Below are 15,340 nucleotides of genomic sequence, written 5' to 3'. Positions count from 1 at the left end.
GAGGGGGAAAGCAGCCTTTAGAGTCAATTGCTAACATTTGATAGAATTTGTGGGGAGATTGCTGAAGGGAAAGATACCTAGCTTGTTTTGGTGGATCTATTTAGGAGATTGATAGGAGTTTTTTTTTCAGGGGGTGGTTTGAGGTGGGGAGGCAATGCACTGAGTGGGGAAACACTTTGCTTTTTCACTCCACCTAGTAGAGAAGCTGTGCTGACTCCAGGGACGTGGGAGGAGAGCATAGCTCAGCAGTAGAACATGTGCTTAGCATGCAGAAGGTCCTTGGTTCAAACCAAAGAGTCACCATCTCCTATTCAGAGAGTGACAGGAAGGTTCACAGCCTGAGTGAGAACCCTGAGACTCACTGCTAGTCAGAGTTTAGAGTACTAGATGAGGTGGCCAAATAGCCAGACCTTGTATTAGCCAGCCACTTATCTCCATAACTATTAAGAAGACATTAAGATGGAATATTAGGTTGTATACTAGCCATATTGATTGCCCTCCTCCCATTGCTGGAGGCAGCATGTTTGGAATTACAAGCAGGGATATCACGAGTGGTGGCAATTAGTAGACAAATCAGCAGTCATATGTGTTGTTAGTGACTTTTTACACTTACATCTACAGTTGCCTGTGTTTTAGCAGGTGAACATTGAAATAGGTATTTTCTTCAATATGCAAATCAGTGCTTTCCTAATTGAAACTAGCTGGACATGCTCTTAATGATATTGGCAAATTTCTGCAACCATTTGTTCCTTTTCATTTGAAGCGGTGGCTGCATGGCCCTTCTTGATTGAGGTCTTTTGAATCCAAATCGAGATGGTAGATGTCTAGCCATAAGCCTTTGGTGCACAAGTATCCTTCCAGCTGGGTTTCCTTGGAGAGAAGAGGAAGGAAATAGGAAGACTATACACAATATTTTTTGGAAGCTGAAGTTGCTGTTGAGATATAGCTTTCTTACATCAGTTTTCTCAGAAGGGTTTCCTTCTAAATTAAATCTCATGTTCTATATGCTTTCCTGCTCCCTGCTCCCTCCTGCAGCTATAGCCCATAATTAGAGATGGAATAGTCCAGGGTCAAAGACTTGTTAATATTTCTGCAGCAGGGTGCCTCTCTCCAGCATCCTAGAGCTGCCCAATCAGTATGAAAGGGGAGAAGAAACCAGGAGAAGAAGCCTTCTCACCCTTTGTGCTGATTGGAATTGTTGTTGGCATTCATATCTCTTTTGAGAGACAATGAAGTGTGCCACCAGAGTTGAAGTCAAACTGCTGCATTAGCAGCACTGAAGTGGCCTCTCTGGGGCGCAAGCCTATTTAGTGCATATAAAGATCCTGGCCTGCCCAGATGACAAGACCCCCTTCTCTGCCTCACTGTTGTGGTCCAAAGGAAAACAGTGCAATCCATTTGGCACCAGCTTGGCTGTAGGAGGTGCTGGAAGGAAGTGTGCAAGGTGCCGTTCAACCATCTTAGGAACTCCACTCCGGATTTGCGTAGGGTTTACTCCTTAGCTTTATCCTCTCCCAAAGATATCCTGCAAGGAAGCAGATGTTTAGGATCAAAGCTTTCCTTCTCTTAGTTGGGCTATTTTCCCAGGCTGGTGAGCCCACCTGCCCCTGACTTCCCTCTACAGCACGTGCAGAAACTGCCTTCTTGACCATTGGACCCACTATTCGTCTCATCAGCCAGAGTAAAAGGAAGTGAGACTGCCACTGAGGACTAGTTCCTAGGGTCACTTTGGAGAAGGTACATGGAAAGGACACCAAGGAAAATCTTTTTCTGTAAGCTAGGCATTTAAAAAGACTGAAAACACAAGGGGCTTTCAAGAGAGTGGTGTGCAAGTTTGTTTGTTTGTTTGCTTTACATACAATGGAACTTCATGGAAAACACTCCAAAGCATTTGCCCATGTATGTGCACAGAAAATAGATATAGCTGAAAGGTAACACATAGAGATCAGCACGGATCATGGTAATACATCTCTAATTATCATTACTACAAAATTTTATGATATTGCATAATCATAGTATAGTGTTAGAAGGCTGAGTGGCTGTGAGGGGACATAGTTGTGACTACCATGAAGGGGCCCTGAACTTCTGAATTTGCCACTACAATAATACCCAGTGGTAGCCAACATGGCACTTGGGAGATGTTGTTGGTTGGACTGCAGGCAAAGTCCAGAGAATAGAGTTATCAGGAGTGCCACAAAGAATTTAGTTAAAAGCCCAATGTGTTTAAGAAAAATTCCTGTGCTGAGCACCCATTCCCTGCCCCACCCAATAAATGAAGCCATGTGAAAATGGCAAAGCTAAACTGTGTTCCAAAATTAACAGTCACAAGATGAAAATGACATGCATTTGTGATGTTACCCCTGTGCCGTTCTACGACTGTCCTGGATGCCAGCTCTGGGGAGAATGAATGGAGGGCTTAACAAATACTAGAGCTGCTTGCGTCTTCATACATAATAAACACGGCTTCTGTAAATAACTCTTTTTATCTGTCAAACATTGTAGGCGCATATGCCATGCTGATTGTCATGGGGGTCGTAAATAAACAATGGATCTGTCTGTGCACGTTGCTTGTTTTTTGTTTTAAAACATCTGTGCAATGATAAAAATGGTAGCAAGCTCATTTTGATCATGAAATGACACAGGATGGGAAAGGTGGGCTGAACGATACTCCTGCTAGGTAGACCCCTGGCTGCTTGAACAAGCATACCCAGGGGTAACATCTGGGTGTGAGGTCTCATGTTGAATGCCTCAGGGCTCTGTCCTCATACCTGTGCTGTTCAAAACACACACACACACACAGAGAGAGAGAGAGAGAGAGAGAGAGAGAGAGAGAGAGAGAGAGAGAGAGACGGACGATTTACATAAAAGTGAAAAGGGGATGCATGACAGATTTGCAAAGAGCACAAAGGTGGGAGGGCTGAGTAGCACCATAAAAGACAAAGGGATCTTTTTATAATCTGATTTTCTCAGAAGGCCCATTCAATCTTAGGCATAGGGAGGACGACAAGCAGACCCCTCTTGTTATATCTTTGGCTTCTTTTCCCTTCCCTATTGGTAACTTGCTTACACAAGACTGTGTGCCCTGGTGGACATGTTATAGGATTCCATGCTGTTAATGGGATTCTGCTTAAAGCTGAAAGTTTGTTGTTTAAAAATGTTTCTGTGTTCTTTTGTTTACATATATGGACTGTTTGGAAGATTTTGGGTTGTATGGAACTTTGCATCTCTTTATCAGATTTACAGTGCTGGGTATTTGTGTTTGATGATTGCATAGATCGAGCTATCTTCCAGGGGTGTGTATGTGGAGAAGATCTTGGCAGTTTGAGACATTGGTTAGAAATCAACAAGTTGAAATTCAAGTGAAATAAATGTAATGTCTTGCATTAGGTACCAGAAGAATGGTGTAAGTATAGGATGGTGGAGATCTGGCTTGGCAGGAGTACCTGTGCAAAGAATCTTAGTGTCTAACAGTGCAATCCAAACTATAGGAATCCAGCACACATTACACTGGGTGCTGCTGCAGACTGAGCTGACATGAGCATGGCAGAAGGGAAATAAGCCATTAAGAGAGAGTTTGGTATACACAAGCCTTTTTGCCATTGTATCTCCCACTGGGTTGCTAGTTCATGGGAGTAAGTATTGCTGTGCCCTGCCCTGCCCTGCGCTGCCCTGCCCTCCTGTACTACACCCCCAGCACTCACCTTTTGGGGAACTTACCCCAGCCTTGGCTTTGGCTGAGCCTTGGCTGAATCAGGATGAAGAGCTTTAGCCAGCATAGCCTAAATAGCCCACCTCATCCTCACAGATCTAGGGTTTGATTCCATTAGGTGATCACAAGGTGAATATAAGCCAACAATGTTCTGTAGCTATATATTTAAAAAAAGCCAATGCACTCCTAGGGGGTTGTATACTAAGGTTGTAACTAAGTCATATTTGGAATAGACCCATCAAAATAAGCAGACATAAGTTATTTGTGTTCATTGATTTCATGGGGTCTAGTTTGAGTATGACTTAGCTACTAACTTTTGGGTGTATTGAACTCCTACTGACAGTAATCTCATTGAAATTAATGAACCTAAGATAGCCATCTCCATTAATTTCAACGGGTCTGCTCTGAGTATAACCTAGGGCTTGTCTACACTTCCACATGTGCCTAGAAAGCATGGGTTAAAGTGGTTTGCTGCTTGACCTATACCTTCTAGGAATGGATCAGTGTGGTTTTGCCCTTCCCCAACTCCTTTCCAGTGGAAAACAAACTCAGTAGGATGATGAAGGATCTTGGAAAAGGAGTAGATACTAGTGTGGATGTAAGAGGATGTTGTTTTCCATTATGCCCTGTATTTGCTGCATGCAACACTGTTTCTGTTCCCCTGCAGTTTGTCTTCCATCCAAAATAACATTGAATGTCTTGCTGTCTTTTGTGGTGAAATATGGTTATCATTGCATTAATTCACCCTGTTTGTTTCATGCAAAGGAAAAACAATGCAAATAGTGGAAGTGTAATCAGTTATGTGTTATTTGTGAACTGAAACAACAGCATTGATTACCAATTATATTTGCTGAATTGGATTCCATTCCAGATATGGGACATTTCTGTTCCTATTTCTGTCTTTGTTAGAATTAACTGGCATCCTTAGTTGCAAGAGCTGGATATATTTAGTCTGGAAAAGAGAAGATTATAAGATATGATAGCAGTCTTCAAATATTTGAAAGCCTGTTACACAGATCATTTCCTGTTGAGATTTAGGCTCTCAGCACCTTTTACCCCAATGTGGAAGTGGGTGACACCTTAGGATGGTCCACGCCCAAAGGCTGAAGGATCCAATGCATTTCTAGATGACCCTGGGGGATTTCCATGTTCATATGACTGGCATTCCAGTTGAAACTCTGGATGACCTCTGGAACATCGGAATGGCATGGACTGTTGACCTGATGGCCCCTGAGCTCCCTCATTTCATGAAGCCTGCTTGGCTCTCTGGTATATTCTTATGGCAAGGAAACAAACATGTCTCAAACATGAATGGAACAAAGCTGTGGTTGAATGCAATCAAACACTTGTGAGGGCTCATAATCGAGCCTACCTTGTTGCAGTGAAGACAACGAAGAAGGCATACCTTGCTGTCTCCATTCCATCATCATTGGTCCCTCCAGCAGAGCTTTTCTGAGTAGTGCAGACCATTTTACAGTCCGGCCCAAAGGAGGTGGCAGAACTGACTGCCTTTCCCCATATGAACCAACCCACACCCTGTGATCATCATCTGAGGCTCTGCTTTGTGTGTCCCCTCCAAGAAAGGTCAGGAGGGTGGCAACATGAAAGGCTCCTCGTTGGTCAGATCCTGTCCCAATGGAGCTTGCCGACATATCTTTAGGTGCCAGGTGAAAATGTCCTTCTACGATCATGCCTTTGGCTGATAAAACAATCTGTGGCCCTTTCAATGTGTTTCTAGGAGGCAGATTTTTAGTTTGCATTTGTTGTTTCGTTATGTATTTTGTGTTCTCATTTTGTATTTTTACAAAAGCTGTCCTGTGATCTTTGGATGAAGGGCGGTATGCAGATTTAATAAAAAAGAAAGGAAGAAAGAAGATTTCGGACAGATGTCTGTCAGGGATGCTGCTGTTGCATTCTGCATTGCAGATCCTGCATTGAGCAGGGGTCAAACTATGTGACCTCCAAGTTTCTTCCAGCTGTTTGAATCTTATTATTCTAAGGATCAAGCTACACATTAGGATTCATGCGTAGCAGGTAGCTACGCCTCTTGTTTTTCTCAAATAAATTACAACTGCAGGAAGTATGATGGTTATCAGCAACATGAGCACACAGGGGCAAGAGGTTTATCCCTTTCCCCTCCAGCCATTAATCCCCCCACTCAGGAATCACCCCTGCCCAACTACTAGGCATAGTAAAAAATAAAAATGGTGCTAATAGGATTTTTGTTTCTAAACATTGTAGGTGCACAGGGTGACAATTTCAAGGGGCGGTTGGGAGGTCATGAATGGCAAGAGGAATGTAAGAGAATTTTGATGAAAAACAGAAGCGGAAGCAAAAATTGCCAATGTTGGCTTATACATGGAATTGTAGAGTTCACCCCCTGCAATGCAGGAATCTTTTGTCCAAAGTGGGGCTCAAACCTATGACCCTGAGATTAAGATTCTTGTTCTCTACCGACTGAGCTAGGCTACACCTCCCATGTCCAGAACAGAAATCAATCCCGCAAATACGATTGGCATTTGCTGTTGTTGCTTTCAGTCTGCAAATGATACATAATTGATTATATCCACCCCCCTTTGCAGTGTGTTTCCTTTGCATTGAAATGAATAGGATGGAATAACATAATGATGATGCAACTTACATAATTAATTACATGAGTTATTTCAGTTTTCCATTATGCCACAGCAGACAATAAGACATAACATATATATATTTTTAATAGCAGAAGTCAAACCGCAGTGGAGCAGAAGCAATGCTGCCTGTATTGAATATGGGCCAGAATGAATAATGACGCCTTCTTACATTTCTACCAGAGTAGACTTTCTGTGTTCTGTGATCCTGGCAATATTTGGCCTCCCCCTCCCCTGGGCCAGAGATGAAACTGCTACATATCATGCCATGCATTAAAAAAGAAATGCTTTGTACCTAGATGATGATGCACTCTTTTATGATTTGTTCCATTTTCCATTTCCAAATGCTCAGGTGTAACAGCTTCATAGAGTCAGTCAGTGTAGTGGATACGCTTGGATCAATGAGACCCATATTAGGGCTTTCCATCTTGGCTCTCTAATGTACCTCACATATTGTTGTAGGGATGAAATGCAGGCAGGGGGTGGGGCAACCCCCCATGAATTGTGTTGGAGGAAAGATAGTCTACAAGTGTGTTAGAGTGGGTTGATGAAATTCATTTTGGGGGACTGTAGCTATTTTCAGGTGGGAAGTGTAGGATAAAACTTGCTTTGATGCAATGGCATCAAACGAATCAGGATGAATGCTCGTTAAATAGCTGACATTGTCTATTCTCCCCTCAAACAAATTTGGATGAATGCTCATTTAGCAGGTCATCTGGAAGTGACCTTTGAATTCCATGACTGGGATTCTCCTCCTTTCTCTCTCTTTAACTGAAAGTAGTGGTGTGAGAGATCCAGATTGGGATTGTGACAAAGGGGTTAGCCATTTAATTCTCCCGGCAATCCCTCCCTACTTAACCCCCGCCCCCTGGGCAGAAAAAAAGCACTCCTGTTAGCATCCTGGGTTGAAATATCAGCACAGAGTAAGAGTTGCACTTGGAAAATTAGTGCCAGAGAAAAGGGCTGAATCTATTCACCCTGCATAATGAGCCTGATCTGGGACTATCTCCCATGGCTGGGGCAGTATGCCAGAATACATCCAGTTCTTTCATGCCAGTTTTGTGGGGAAATCATGGGGGAACAGAAGTATGCATGTGCGGAAAGGATTGGGGAGAACCCCATTGTCCAATGACTGTCATTGCTGTGGCACACCATTCCCACTGGTGTAAACGTAATTTAGCATGACATGGTAGTACATTGGTCGGAAAGCAACAGATAACTAACACAACAGGTACTACAGTGTGAAAGGAACATTAGGATATGGGACAGAACTGCTAGCATTATAATCAGGAAAACAAATGCAGTATTTCCCATGTTTGAATATACCCCATGCCATCCCCCAACATGGGTACACCTTATATCATTACAGGCAAAGCCCATTGTGGCATGCAAGCTTTGATTGCGTAAATTCCAGACAATTCTTTAAACAAGTAAACTACAAGTTACTTGGAAAGCTGTCTATTTGCACCCGAGGTTTTGAGTTGCTGGGTGTCCCATACTTTTTCTTATATTTCAAAGTATCTAATCTGGACATCCATTGGCTCTTGAGAAGCAATGTTCATTATAATTTGTCTCATCAGGCTAGGTAATCACTTTCAACTTCTGTCAGCCACTCTTGCTCTTAACAAAACCCACAAGTATCCTGCCTTCCCAATCCTTTCTGCTAAACTATTCACTGATTTCAACATGGCTTATTTGATGTGGCTCCTTTGTATTTCATCCTGATACAGTTAATGTTCCATATATATAATCCATGATTTTCCTCTCTCGGTGAGGAAAAGTGACACTCAGCCTTCTGTGCCTGTTAAGGGAGGTATACATTTTTAATTCAGCACATACTTACCAATTGGCTGCCTCTATCAACTGGATGAGACTTCAGAAACAAATTCAGAGCCTCCCTTCTTACTATCAGAGTCCAATTCAGCAAGACATATCCCCCATTGTTGAGAAAATTTCTGTATTTAAATAATTTTTCACCAAAAGGTGAAAAGTTCTGAATCCCCACATGCGTAGCCAGTGGCCAAGAAAGACAGGAGTTGTAGTTCAGCCACATCTAGAGGACCAAAGGTTCCTGACACCTGGCCTAAATGAACCTACCCATGCATCTGAGAAGCACCAGTGCATCAGGAGCTGACCTGCTTATGAACCTGATCTGATGTGCAACATGTAGAGATGCAGTTAGGGTCTTCTCGATGATTGCACCCAAGCTGTAGAACTTTTTGGCCTGGGAGGCCCAGTTGACTTTCTCCCTAACCAGGCAGCAAGTTAAAACACGAATGCGAGCATTTTATTAGTCTGGCTTTATACTCTTTGCTGACATATGACAACTGCTGTTTAGAGCACATGGGGGGAGCTTGCCACCAGCCAACTTCTATCTCCAGGTCATCCATAAACAAGTTCTAATGCCATACCTGGCACTCCATCCTTAGACATGCTTTACATGAATTTGTGATGGGGTTGTGGGAGGCAGGTGGTCTTGGTTTTGGTTCCAGGATGCCATTCTTTACTTTTAATGAATATGTTTGGGTTTCCTCCAAAGTTAGTAATACTCAAAGTATATCTATTTAAGTTAATGGCCACAACAAGCTAAGGACCATTAATTTAAATGGGTCTACCTTGGACCTAACGGTCAGGGGTCCCTTTACCTTTACCCTGCATAAAAGTTAGCTGGGTACAGCTCTTTGACCTGAAGACCCAGAGCTGCCCTGTCAGGCAACCATCCTATACACTGTTATATCTTCCTAATCATCAGACCCTGAAGACATTATGTGGGATTCTGGGACTTTCTCAACAATGCCATCAGCAGTGAATAACCTTTTCTAAGGGGAAGCTGCAGTCATGGTCCATGTTCTTCATCTGCAGTTAACAAGTTGATTAACTGAAGCAAATAATTGTTTAGTGAGTCCTTATTTAGCATAGATCCGCACTGTAAAAGGACCAACTACCTTTTCAAAAAGAAACAGCATCTCAGTTTTTTCATGGTGTTTATGTTGCCAAAAACTGTTATGTGTAACAAAGCCCCCTTTCTCTTTGACATTGTCTGATAAATCACTGATAAATGGCACATTAGAGAGCTTAAGAAACATCTACAAAATTGCCCAGCCAGTCCAAAACAACCCCACTAGAAAGAGGATTCCAATGCAGACACCTCCTGATAATGACATTTCCATAGGTGCTTAAGTTCAAATTAACTGTTCTAAAAACCCAAATTAGAGGCAAAGATGATGTGAGCCAATTTACTCAGCACAACAATCATGGGCAATGAAAAGTGTTCTGCTAGATTGCTGCTTAAATCGTATCACCGTGGCTGCCTCGGTGGGAGAGCAGTACGGAATAATAATCGCTGCCGGCTAAATGTAATTTAATTATTAGGTTTTTGCATTGGTTAGCTCTTGCATTGTTTAAAAGGAAATCCCCCCCACCCCATCTTCTATCAGGTGTGCAATGCACTGCCACTGTTAGAAATTTTTGAGAAAATGTGGCAGGAGGAATAATACGTGGTAGATCTAATTGTAGCACTTAAATGAGATGTGGGCTAATAGTTGAACACTGAAGGTGCCCCAAGGATGGTGATTCTGTTTCCACCCAAATGGATGATGTTGATATTTTGTTCTTCCACTGTTGGCTTTTCGAGACAGACAACAGGACCCAAAGCCAAGCTGGTGTGCCATTGCAGTTGGACATGTATGCAAAATATTTCTTGCACAAAGTGTTTCTCTATCATGGATATTTTCGATTTCTCAAAAACCTTATGGGAGATGACACTACAGTTCATCTTTTGAGAGTGTGGATCCAAACTCATTGCTTCCCTAAACAACATGCAATATTGGGTGAGATTTACACTTGAATACAAATTCTCCTTCTGATTTGCTGATGACAAAATGATTGTGGAGGTCTTGATCTCACTAATTCCTTTCCAGTCTATAGATGTATCCCACCCCCAATTAAGCAATTGTTTGGAAGCAGACCCTTCCTCTCAAAACAGAGTAAATTCTCATATAATTTCTCAGAATACTTTTTCCCCTCAGAAATTTCAAATCAGTTCTGGTTTCTCTGGTCTGCTCCAAACGTACATGTGTGTGAGAGAGGGAGAGATGACGAAGAATGTCACACTTGCGTGTGTACACACAGGAAATGGTGGGCTAGAGGACTATCAGTGTTAGCTGTCAACAGAGAAACAACATGGGGGGGGGGAAATAGGTCAGAGCGACTTGCCTGCTCTTTACACTGCCATGGTTGATTGGTTATTCTCATCACCCTTTGTTTAAAATCATTTTGGAATTAATTGGCGTTCATTAGCATGAGCCTTTGTAGCAGAGTTGCAGAAACAGTCATTAATGTAGCTAATAAACATAAAAAAGAATGGGGAAAATATCCTATTACCAGGTCCCTACAGGCTGTTAACTAACATTTTGAATACGAATATATAAACATAAATTAAACATTTTTATGAAGTGCTAAGAGTGTGAGGATTTAGCAAAGCATCTTGCGGTAAAGTAATACCTTGAAATGCTTGATATAATATCTACACAGATACACACACCCTGCAACAAGGGTTACTAGGCAATGCCCATTAATATGGTACTTCAGATAAGATACATGGGTTTCTTCGAAAATTTTGGAACACCAGTGTGGTCCATCATCCCAAACAAGGGAGATGAGAAAGTGTAAGGAGTGGGTTCTAATCACTGCCAGCAACGAGTTGATGACAATGATAGACTCAGTGTAGCAACAACTTAGTATGCTTGCAAAACAACCCCAAGTGCTTATTTATTATTGAACTTTAGACTTTTATTGAATTTTCATCTAAAAATGTCTCTGAATGAGTTGCAGAAAAGAATGTTGTATTAAACCATTACTTTTTAATCAGTGCAAACCACACAATTAAAAATCAATATTAAAAAAAATCTAAAGCAGGTGCCCCTAGCTCCCTGGATGTGATGGACTACAAGTATTATCAGCCCCAGCCAGTTTGCAAGCTTCCTGGGGCATCCATTTGGCCATTGTTCACCTAGTGGCTCAGTCGGTAGAGCATGAGATTCTTAGTCTCAAGGTCATGGGTTTGAGCCTTGCATTGGGCAAAAGATGCCTGCCTTAAAGAGGGTTGGACTAGATGACCCTTATGGTCCTTTCTGACTCTATGATTCTATGACTAGGTGGTCTTTTGGCCTGATCCAGCAGGGCTCTCCTTAGGTGTGTAGCAAATGGTCAGGGATAATGGAACTTGTAGTCTAGTAAACTCTGGAAAGTTACTGGTTGGAGAAGATGGAGCTAAAGTGAAGTTTAAAACAACAGAATCAAGGGATCACCTTGCCTGTTATATATGCCTTTTTGATTTCTTCAGTCTGTGGCACCTGCCACATACAAGGAATTGTTCCTGTAGTGCTATAGCACATGGGCTTTGGAACTCTCTGCCTATTGACATTAGGCATTGACATTAGCCAGGCACCCTCACTATATTATTTTAAATACCTGCTGAAAACACTTTTGTTTCAGAAAGTCTGTCCTTGACACATGATTTAATTACTTATGTTTGTTTTAGTGATTTTTTTCTTTGTTATTAATAATGTATATTTGTTCAGTTGGTTTGTGGATTTCACCTATGTTTCAGCTATCATTTTCTTCATACACCAGTGACTTTTTGATCAAGCAGCTTATAAGTTTTCAAATAAATAATGCTAAATAATTTAAACCCACTTTGAGATTATCATTATATTTTAAGATGGCTGTGTGAAGGCTAAATTACTCATCTGGTGAGTTTGAACTTGTCTGTCATGATGAGCGACTCTGGTTCTTTCATGTGTGTGCAGATCATCTGCAAATAAGGTCAAGCTTATCAAAATGTATTATGCAAATTGACTTTGATTCATTGGCCCTGCAACCCACTCAAGGCACAGTCCTCTCCCAGTGCCGCACTGGGCACGTTTCCCACAGTCCTCTGAATGCTGGAAGAGCCAGGGCAGATAAAAGAAGTATATCTTCACCCAGTGCATAGTTAAACTATGGAACTCACTCCCATGGGAAGCAGTGATGATCACCAACTTGGATTAAAAGGACTTGAATTTTTTTTTGGAGGACTATGGCTATGTCCCAGGTGCCAGGAGTTGGGAGTTGCAGGTGGGCAGAGAGCTGTTCCCATGGGCATCTTCCCATGGGCATCTGGCTGGCCACTGTGAGAACAGAATGCTGGACTAGATGGGCCATGGACCTGATTTAGCAGGGCTTTTCTTAAGTTCTCTAGTTCAGAACTCCAAAACACATAAAACTCATGTGTGCAAACAGGAGGCCAGCTGTCCAATCATATACATGTTTTTCCCAGAATAAAGTCCCTTTGATTTTAAATAGCCTTACTCTCAGGAAAATAGATATAGGATTGCAACCTGAACCGAGGGTATTAATATTAATATTTCCCCCCACACCACAGGACTCCAGATCCTGTTAGACTCCAATTCCCATCAGCCCCAGCCAGCATGGCCAGTAATCAGGGCTTATGGGAGTTGAATGTCAATACATAACATAATCTCTATACAATAAAAAAAATCAAAACAGTTATACAATTATAGTAAGAGGAAATACACGAGGGTGTGTTTTGTAAAACAGGCATGGTACAACTTTTTAAATAATCAAGAAATAAGGGAAATATGAATACATGGTTGTAGCATCACTAGACATGGCACAATCACGGCTTCTGGTCCCGCCTTCCTTAATGGAGGCAGCCCCCACAACAGCGGGGGTTCGTCAGCAAACAAAAAACAAGGATGACAGAAGGTAAATCATCTTTTCAAATTCCCCCCGGGGATGGGGAGAATGGGCATCACTCACAGTTCGTCTTGGTACCTGGCTCCCACTCCGGCATGGAATGTGGGAGGCACTGAGTGCAAAAGCACTTCGCCTGGCGAAAACCCTCCTATTCCGCCATTAAGAAGCAAATGTTCTCCATTTTATTGGATCTTTAATTGGCTTTAAAGTACCAGCATGTGATGGGAAAGGGTTGCACCAACATATTGCAGAATATACCAACTACATAGATCAAACGTTTGACCTGAGATAAGATTGTCTTCAGTGTGAGAGTTGGTTGGGGAGAGGGAAGCCCAGGGTTTGTTTGGTCTAAGCTTCTTTTATATATTTATGATTCGGCAACCCTTTACAAGTGAGGAAGGGACATTGGAGAAATATTGATATTAACAAGCAAAAATGGAAACTTCATGTGATCTGAAATGAAAAAAGGAGGGGGAGGGGAAGCTCAAGTATGACTATGTTGGAAAGACAGAGTAATTCTCCTCACCTCCATTTAAAAACAACAGACAAGGAAAAAGAGACTGAGATTTGTATGTGCTACTGATGGAATATAATCTAAGATAAACTTTAATTGGGCCATAAATCTCTTGCTGGAATGAAAAGAATTTTGGGGCTATGATAAGAACCTGCAGAGATTCTGGGAAGTAGAAAGCAGTATTAAATCTTCTGTGCATTCAAAAACTGCCCACCTTTTCCTAGGCTGAGGGAAAGATGGCTAAGACCTGTAACATGTTCTACTAGTGAGACAGAATGGTTTCTAGCAGACTGTTACCTGTTCTGAGACATCAAAGCAAGGGATGGAAAGATAAGATCTCTGAGAAACTTAGAGATTCAGTTCCGCTCCAAGGCACGAAGGTAGAAAACAACAGCTTGGAAGTGAAAGAGACAACATCATATATGGACAGAAGGAATCTCCATGGATATAACAGTTATCACATGCAGGACAGAATAAAGATAATAGTTTGAGTTCCTCACTTGAAGCTTTATAAATTTATATATTGTAACATTATGAATGGAAATCATTAATTATGTAGCTGTTGACTAAGGGATTATTATTATAACTGAAATGTAGCTGACATTAATTAAGATTATGGAATGCAGTGGCATAAAATTGGAATTGCATCCAAACCACCATGCGGGGAGCCACTAACTAAAATGAATTAATTGGAAGTTGATTGGCATTTTGATAATTGTATAATTTTTGAAGTATACCCTTCCACTCTGAAAAATGAATAAGCAAAACAGCCCTAGCTCAGTTGGTAGAGCATGGACTTGATGACCCTCATAGTTCCATCCAACCCTACAAATTCTATGATTCTATGATCACCTTTATATCCTGCTCTTCTTCTTGAGAGTTCTGATGACATTCATGAAGCCCTCCATATTTTATCAGCACAACAACATTCTAGCCTGGGAGATAGTGATTGGTCCAGTGTTATCCAATGAATAAGCAGGAATAATGGGAGTTGTAATCCAATGACATCTGGAGAGTATTATTACACTGACTACGCCTGCCCCACACTGTCCCAGAAATCAAGTAGCCATTACATATCTGAATGCATAATATACCATGTCTATTTGTCACAGACCACTTATCCACTTTTACAGGCCAATCAACAGAATAAAAACATTAGAACTGAAACAGGAATCAAAACTGGGTGAAAGGGCTCCATTATTATTATTATTATTATTATTATTATTATTATTATTATTTAACTTGTACAATTAAAATCCAGTAAAAGAGGGGGGAGGAATAGTAAAATGCACTGTAGCCTTGATTCTTACTTATGGAGTGGCAGAAATAAAGCATTTCAGGCATCCCAACACAATGAAAAGTGGTCCAGTGCTGGGCCTTTTATCCCTTTTAATTTATTTCTGATGCTACGCGTGCAGTTCCTGACTATCTTTTGTGAGTCGTAATAAAATAGCCGTGGTGCAATTCTGCATGTATGTCAAGCAGTGCGTGACCTGATATGCAAATTTAATACCAAGGTGCCAAAACGGAATTCATAATGTTTCACATCTACTGAGCTGTTTAAAGCAGTTTTGAAATCAATGAATATGTAATATGAAGGTGATAAGACCTAAATAAAAACCCTATTTATCTACTATGAAAAAGTATTTATACACAGAATGTTTAGCACAGGCAGAAAAATGGACAGAGTTTCCAATTATGCGGTTTGCATAAACAAATGCTAAATCA

General features: G+C 41.4%; 1 protein-coding gene and 1 long non-coding RNA gene across 8 annotated transcripts in view; one reads left to right on the top strand and one right to left on the bottom strand.

Moving 5' to 3' along the window:
- AFF2 (ALF transcription elongation factor 2) overlaps nt 1-15,340 on the top strand; it is a 408,154-nt gene that overhangs the window by 128,910 nt on the left and 263,904 nt on the right. The window lies entirely within an intron of this gene.
- Nucleotides 643-14,527, bottom strand: LOC309362210. The gene is made up of 2 exons (XR_014164879.1): nt 14,465-14,527; nt 643-870 (listed from the first exon to the last, which is right to left on the bottom strand). It is a non-coding gene; the product is annotated as an uncharacterized lncRNA (long non-coding RNA).

This window comes from Podarcis melisellensis, assembly GCF_964234715.1.
Source record: "Podarcis melisellensis genome assembly, chromosome: Z".
In the NCBI taxonomy this organism is placed as follows: Eukaryota; Metazoa; Chordata; class Lepidosauria; order Squamata; family Lacertidae; genus Podarcis; species Podarcis melisellensis.
The sequence above is the reverse complement of the archived record's forward strand: the minus strand, read 5'-3'. Positions and strand labels throughout refer to the sequence as shown.